We start from the raw sequence: 8,409 nt of genomic DNA, 5'->3' as shown, positions 1-8,409 counted from the left end.
GATGAGTGATGGTCGCATAAGTGCAAAATTTTCGTCGCTGTCTGTAAATGTCCTAACTACAAGTAGCGGGTTGAGCTGCGTGATTACTAGTGCAGCCGAAATGATGTATCATACACAGCTCCCGTGCACAGTCTGATTGGCCAACAGCGTGCAGGAACTGATCTTTGGGCTATTGGTTTGGATGTAGCTTTCCACTAAATTGACTATTGAAGCAGAAAATTTCACTTGCTTATTTGCTAGAAAGCCCCGAGTGGAACAGAGCCTAGAACCCATTACACCAAACGCAGTCCTGTATGACTGAAGAGCAACATGTGACAAAATGACGAGCAGTGTAATTCATTTCACTGTTGCACGAAGTAGTGTAGGTGCGTAATGTATTTCAATGCTGGTATATTAAAACAATTCAGAGTTGTTTATATGACATAATCAACAAGTCCATTTGACAACTCTAATACGCGACGCCAAAGGATAAATAAAGCACTGCTGTCTCAGGTACTGTGATTGCCCTCAATTGTGCTTTCTCACAAGCAGTGACTTGCATACGTTGCAGAAAAAGGTAAATGACTGTAATTACGCGAACTTCATTCAAAACTGTGATTGATAACAGTTAGCAATTACTGCCCCACAACATTAATTGAATAATTACTAAAACGTCATCATCGTCATCATCATTATCATCAGCCTGGTTAAGACCACTGCAGGGCAAAGGCCTCTCCCATACTTCTCCAATTACCCCGGTCATGTACTAATTGTGGCCATGTTGTCCCTGAAAACTTATTCTCATCCGCCCACCTAACTTTCTGCCGCCCCCTGCTACGCTTCCCTTCCCTTGGAATCCAGTCCGTAACCCTTAATGACCATCGGTTATCTTCCCTCCTTATTACATGTCCTGCCCAAGCCCATTTCTTTTTCTTGATTTCAACTAAGATGTCATTAACTCGCGTTCGTTCCCTCACCCAATCTGCTCTTTTCTTATCTCTTAAAGTTACAACCATCATTTTTCTTTCCATAGCTCGTTGCGTCGTCCTCAATTTCAGTAGAACCCTTTTCGTAAACCTCTATGTTTCTGCCCCGTACGTGAGTACTGGTGAGACGCAGCTGTTATACATTTTTCTCTTGAGGGATAATGGCAACCTGCTCTTCATGATCTGAGAAAGCTTGCCAAACGCACCCGAGCCTATTCTTATTCCTCTGGTTATTTCAGTCTCATGATCCGGATCCGTGGCCACTACCTGCCCTAAGTAGATGTATTCCCTTACCACTTCCAGTGCCTCACTACCTATCGTAAACTGCTGTTCTCTTCCGAGACTGTTAAACATTACTTTAGTTTTCTGCAGATTAATTTTTGGACCCACTCTTCTGCTTTGCCTTTCCAGGTCAGTGAGCATGCATTGCAATTGGTCCCCTGAGTTACTAAGCAAGGCAATATCATCAGCGGATCGCAAGTTGCTAAGGTATTCTCCAATAACTGTTATCCCCAATTCTTCCCGATCCAGGTCTCTGAATACCTCCTGTAAACACATTGTGAATAGCATTGGAGAGATCATATCTCCCTGCCTGACGGCTTTTTCTATTGGGATTTTGTTGCTTTCTTTGTTGCTTTCCTCTAGCCATAGTAAACACCGAAGGAGACGGCCTGGTAAATCAGACAGATTTTCTAAGTGAGCACTTTGAACAAATCTTGACTGCATCGCGCTACACACACACACTTTCCTGCGGTTCAAAGAAAACGCCGAGCGACGCCACCTTCAACGCACATGTGGAAGAAATGGAGTGTACAATCGCCCGTTGTGCTTAGCTGAACTTGAGGCATTTCTCAGTTGTTGCAGACACGTCACCACGTCATTATCGCATTATTTATGAAATGATCAAACACGTACACCTAGAAACTCTTAAAACACTTCTCTCTCTTTCCAATGCCCTGTGGGCACCTGAATATATTCAATCTGCTTTCAAAAAACCTATTGTTACCCCCCATACTTATAAAAGGGAAGGACCCGTCCTTGGCCAGCAGTTACAGACCAATAGCCCTAACAAGCTGTCTGTACAAGCTCTTCCGAACAAATATAAAGTGGTGCCTAATCTGTTTTTTAGAAAAGGAACAAAATAGTAGACCTCTTTCAGGATTGTTTCCGAAAAAGTTGGTCCACGACATACCACCTCGTTTGCGTTGAGGCCAACATCAGGGATGCCTTTATACATAAACCGTTCCTTCTCTCACTGTTTGTCGACCTGGAGAAGGCATACGACACGACATGGCGTTTCGGTATTCGTAGGGACCTTCCCGCAATGGGTGTCCAGGGCAACATGCTGGACATAATCGAAAGCTATCTCTCTGATTGCACATCTCGTGTAAGAGTAGGCAACAGTTTGCCTAGAACATTCATCCAGTAGACTGGTGTGCCGCATGGAGGCCGGCTTTCTTGCACATCTCTCTCGCAAAAATTAATTCACTTCATACAGTCATTCCACACTCCATGTTTTCTTCTGCATATGCCGACGAAGAGCAGATAGGCTTTAAATTATGCAATATTGCTATCTACGAATGCCAAGTGCAGCTTGGTTTAAACAAATTATCTAAATCGAGGGATGAAAATGGGTTTAAAGTGAATACGCATCACAGTACTTACGTGCTCTTCTCCAAAAAGAGATGCGTAACACAAATTCCTAATATTTTTATCAATGGAGATCAACTCATTCTTAGAAGTGAGCATAAATTCTTAGGTGTAATCTTGTATTCAAAAAACACTGTTTATACCCTATATCCAGTTTCTCTGGACGAAATGCATGAAAACAATGAACCTCCTAAAACTTTTGTCAGGAACCAGATGGGTAGCGACAGGAAGTGCTTACTGGGACCTGTACAAGAGCCATGTACGTAAAGGTTTAGGCTATGGTGCCGTAGTGTATCATTGTGCCACACCGTGCGCGTTCACGATACTGGATCCGATTCATCATTTGGCATCCGCCTGGTCATAGATGCGTTGACGGCAAGTCCTGTGCAAAGCCTCTAATGGAATCGAATGAGGGGTCACTTGCAAACGTCATACTGTAGCTTTACATAATTATATGATGAGGTACACATACACCCTGAACGTACGTGTTACGCTACTATAAATGCTATGGCATGCGCCACACTGTTTCGCAATCGATCCACACTATAGGAGCTCATGTCACTGCATGTGATAAAGTTCAATGATGAAACAGTTGTCCCACTTTTAGATCGTTGTGTATAAAAAAATTACCCTACCCAGTGCCATTATAATCACTGACTCTAAGTGTAGTAACGTCCTTAATGTCATTACGCAAAAACAAAAATCCTGTACTCAACTAGGTTTATTCACTTCTGTGCACTGCATACACCTCAGGCCACCTTGATGTGATGTACTGGGTGCCCGACCACGAAGGCATCAAGGGGAACGTGTTAACAAACCACATGGCTATATCTGTTACAGGGAAAGCAAGCAACTTTTTCATACCAGTCCATGTGACAGACTTGAAGCATTTTCGTTCCAGAAAAATTAAGACATATTCGCAACGAATTTGGGGCATTGAAACGTCGAATAAGCCTCAGTTCGGTAATTTGGGACCATAAACGAAAATACGTGAAGTGAAAAAATTCTTTAGGGGGGTCGACTTAGGATACGCCATACCTATGGGACCCGCTCTTACTTGCTGTCTGGTAGTGAACTTGACGTCTGCGCAAAATCTGGAGAAACGCTGAAGTCCTACATGTGCTGATAGAGTGCCGTGAATCGGAATCCCAAAAAAAAACTTTATTCTAGCTCACAGACAGAATATTCCTCTTCATCCAGCAATGCTCCCTCATGTGGACTCAATTTTCAGCAGGAAACCATATTTAAAAAATTTAAGTGATGCTCATTCATTGCAAGTTCCACACCCTATGAATTCGTAGCATGACCTCTCAACAGAGGTTACTGCTGCAATATTATGAGAAGTCAAAAAGCAAGGACACCAAGCAAAACATAGGGGAAAAAACTTCTACTTACTATAGATAAATTAATGGCAATGAAAGTGGGTGAAAAAACAACTTGCCGCAGGTGGGGAACGATCCCACGTTTTCGCAATAAGTGTGCGATGCTCTAACCAATTGAGCTACCGCGACGCCGTTTCCCCATCCACTTTCTTGGGTACTTATGCTTCCTGCTAGAACTCTGGGAATGTTATCCAGCGCCACCCACTCACAAGCCTTGGAGGCAGATGTGGAAGATCTTTTCTGCCGCAGGCGTCACGAGTACGTGATCCTTTTGTGTGAAGGCAACTGGTCAATAAACCCAGACGTGCTACCTGAAGGCACCAATGTTGCCGTATTCGAGATCCTCGTTATGTAATGAACGAGAAGAAAGGTGGTTTAACCGAAAGGCCCGATTTTTATTAACCATAAGGAGCCAACAATGACACCAAGGCCAACAAAGAGAAATTACTTGTACTTACGAATTCAATTAAAGAAACTATAAACATGGCAATATATATATATATATATATATATATATATATATATATATATATATATATATATATCGTACCAACCGAGGACGACGCACTCTGGAAGACGACCAAGGTAAACGGTCGTTTCCTGACGGCACTCCGGCAAATTTGTATGAAAGAAACTGCAGTTCCGATGATGGATGAGCGACGTCATCGGGAAAATAAACTGGTTACAGGGATTTTATTGTTTTATTTCTTCCTTATTTCATTCACTTCAAGATACAGGGTCGACTTATATTCCGATTTATACGGTAGATAGGTCCGCGTGGTGCACAACGTCGCTAATTCACTGTGTGACTGCATCACAACGAGAACTGGCGGCAAATGTTTTGACAACCAACTATTTGACGTGTGCCGGTTGCATCATCATCGTCACTGAAACTAACCCTCTACAAAACATTAGTTCGCTACAAACTAGAATAGGCATGCGCCATTCGGGGCCCCGCTAACATTAGTCATAAACAGCATAGAAGCCATTCAAAACCGTGCAGCGCGTGTCATCTTATCAAACTACTCCCGATATGCTCGCGTTACCTCAATGAAAGCTACACTTGACATGCCAGAACTTTCTTTCCGTAGTAGATGCTTACGCCTTTCACTTTTCCATAAAATCTACCACCACAGCCCTTTGTTGAAAGAACAGCTTATCGCCCAACCGTCATACATATCATTTCGCTCTGACCACAGTTTCAAAGTTGGTGTGCCGTCTTCACGTACTAAACTTTGTAGTAATGCATTCATCTCTAGAACAAGCAAAGATTGGAACCAGCTTCCCGCCACCGTTGCAGCCATTCTGAATACCGACACCTTCAAAACCAGCATTATGGAAACGCCACACTGAATATGTCTTTGCAGTGTGCACAATTTTTTATGGTCACCCACTCCTTTTTGTAATCCCTTTGGGCATTGAAATTATCTTAAATAAATAAATAAATAAATAAATAAATAAATAAATAAATAAATAAATAAATAAATCATGCTGCGAGGTCGCCGGCGATGTGTGACGCGACTAAGTAGAGGGTAAAAATCTCTTGCGCTTCGACTTTCGTGCCACTCAGCCATGGCTAAGCGCTTTAACTCTGATCGGAGCAGGCTGCTTGCGCATTCGGCTAAAACAGTTTGAAACTGCGGATAACATTAATTACTTCCATTGCTACCACCACGCAACGTAAGTCTTGCGCAAAATGGTGCGTAAACGCGCACGTCGTCTTAACTTTATTTAGGTTTGGCCACCCAGTTTTCCAGTAAAGTGGAAAACGAGCTCAAAAACACGGCCACACCGGTGACGGGCGGTGCTGGAAAAGGCAACTGCGTCTCCGAGCTCTTCAGTGAAGAGATGGTTTTTACCCAGTTCTGGCCTTCTACCTTTGGCGTCCCACGGGCATGGTGTTAAAATCCTGCACCATTCTTACAGATTACGCTACTTAGCGTTTGCGAGAAACTTGATCTATAGGCATCATAGTATCCGACATTGCATCACGATGACATGACTAATAACTGTAGAGATGGCCTGCCGGCACAGAAACGCGAATATTTTGTGTTGCAATACGTTTATTATGTTCGAGAGCCAGGTGATGTGCAGTAGTGCTGGAGCATGAAAGGATATACTCCCACGTGGACAAAAGCACCCAGCATTAGGTCTTCTAACGACCATCAGGGGAGGTTTCGTTTTGCTTAGCTGTCAACTCCATGTATGTTTTATAGCCCCTGGAAGGAAAAAGATTGAAAGTGTAATAGTGAGAAAATGAAGATGGTTTTCTAAGAGCGCATACATGTATATGTAGCAAGAGAGAGAGAGAAACCTGTTGAAGGAACCCTCACTTAGTAATTAACTGCAGATTGGAGTTCAGGTAAGAGAAGAGTAATCTACAGGTACCGCTTGCCACGCTAGATGACTATACGTTGCGTTATACTGGGAACATTTTGCGTACTAAAATAGATGAGCGAGAAAAGTAAATATTGCTCGAATACAAATTTGGCGTTCCCTCCAAATTTCACCCGTAACATGCACTTTAATATAGTAGTTATCGCAATTATATACGGGCCTGTTTTATTGTAGAGCTTCGGTGATATTTTACAGACGACAAAGAACATCACTCATGTTTTCATAGCCTCTGCGGAAGCCTCATCTTATGATATCTTATGATATACAAATTCATTTGTCTGCAATTACCCTATGTCGGCTTCCTGTACACCATTTGCATGCAACGTACGCAGTGTTTGACCTTTTTCTCTAAGTTCCGCGGGCACCGACGTCGTTCCGGGAAGTTTCGAAAATCGCTGGTGACCACGTTTACTGAGTGTAGCGATCCCGGATGAACTAATGCAGAAGACGACAAAGAGGAAGACGAAAATGAAGACATGTAGGACCGTAATGGCTGTGGAAGAGTATAATTAATATCTTGAAATCTTTTATCGTCTGGTGGAACTTGTCCAGAACTTGTCAGTTTTTGTAATTCTGTTGATTATGTTCAGAAATTAAGGGACACCGTAAACGTGCGCATTGCTCTGCTCTTAAAATGCAGCTCTCAAGCCTAGCTATAAAGCGCATAGTGTTATTTTAATTACGAGCATATATGTCAAGCAAGCTAAGATCTACCATCGCGATTTGGAAAAGGACATTGTATTTCAATGGCTGTTTGTTCATTGTGACACTGTAAGCACTCATCTCGCCGACGCAGCTGCCAGATCGGCTTTTGACAGCGCGCCAGGCCATTTGATTTCACTATCATGCGTGGACGCTGCCGTGCAGATTAACACAATGCTTCAAACATCATGCTTGCTTTCAGAAGGATCTGGCGATTTGCAATGGTAGCTTGCGCAACGCTCATCTATTAGTCGGCTACAATTACCAGCAGATTTCTTTCTTTAGGCCGCAGCATTGCTCTGTATCTTAAGCTGCTGGACACAACTTCACATTCCTTCGTAATTTAAATGGCTGGCTTCCCCATGTGAGATCATTGCAAATGTAAACAGACAATCGAGCACCTCTTCATCCACAGCTCCTGCTGCCTCGTCTATGTAATGTCCGTATCACAGGAGTGCGATAAGCCGACAGAGAAAGTACTATTTGAATGACGTCTCGAGGCCTGTTTGAGGAAGAATTAGGGGAAGCAGAATATGGCTTTATATATAAAGCCATATTCTAAAGCCGTCTTTATATGGAACCTTCTTGTTCAAAGCTCATAGTCGGTTGTGGTCGGATCTAGTTATCCACGGACGCCACTGTCTTAGGCAATGGTGGTTGACCTGGAATATCTTTAGTGCAGGGCATTCCCTCAGCTGGGAAATGAACAGTTGAAGCGTCCTCCCGTGCGCACACAGAAAATTTGTACTGCAGTAATGATGGGCTAGCGGTCGCGGTCGTTGCGCTGCCACAGCTACTTTCATAAGGCATTGATGTCGCCTGTAATGGCGTAATCATTTCTCGCCTTGGTTATGACCCAGGTTTACCCTACGCGGAGAGTGTCGTCGGGATCAGAAGTTGAAGCCAGTCTCGGCGGCGTTTTTTGAGGTAACGCCGTTCCTATTCAGGGCTGTACGGCGAGCTCATAAGTTGCGCGTGGTGACTGAGTAGTGACTCGCTTGACAGCCCGTGTACTCGCTCGTTGCCGGGTTTTCCAGCGTGACCCGATGGTGGTGGTGTTGCACCAGGCTGGGTTGGCCTTGCATGCTTGGCAGGCATTTGCATTGAATATCTCATACATTATTATCAAGAGTGTCAGCACACATTCATTGAACATCCTGGGAGAACTGATCACAAAACTGATAACGTGTAGAGGCACGCATCTGAGATTTACGATGGGTCGGCCTGTCCCCGCGAGAACAGCCGACGCAGATAGCCGCCACCGACAGCGACACCATCTGACGTCGCTCCATTATCCATTTAAAGCTAACCCG

The 8,409-nt window shown here is 43.7% G+C and overlaps 1 non-coding gene across 1 annotated transcript; it reads right to left on the bottom strand.

Annotated features, from left to right (window-relative positions):
* Positions 1-4,053: 4,053 nt before the first annotated feature.
* On the bottom strand, positions 4,054-4,126 carry TRNAK-CUU (transfer RNA lysine (anticodon CUU)). Its single transcript has one exon. It is a non-coding gene; the product is annotated as a tRNA-Lys (tRNA).
* Between the last annotated feature and the right edge of the window lie 4,283 nt (positions 4,127-8,409).

Source organism: Dermacentor albipictus, chromosome 7 (assembly GCF_038994185.2).
Source record: "Dermacentor albipictus isolate Rhodes 1998 colony chromosome 7, USDA_Dalb.pri_finalv2, whole genome shotgun sequence".
Lineage (NCBI taxonomy): Eukaryota > Metazoa > Arthropoda > Arachnida > Ixodida > Ixodidae > Dermacentor > Dermacentor albipictus.
The sequence above is the reverse complement of the archived record's forward strand: the minus strand, read 5'-3'. Positions and strand labels throughout refer to the sequence as shown.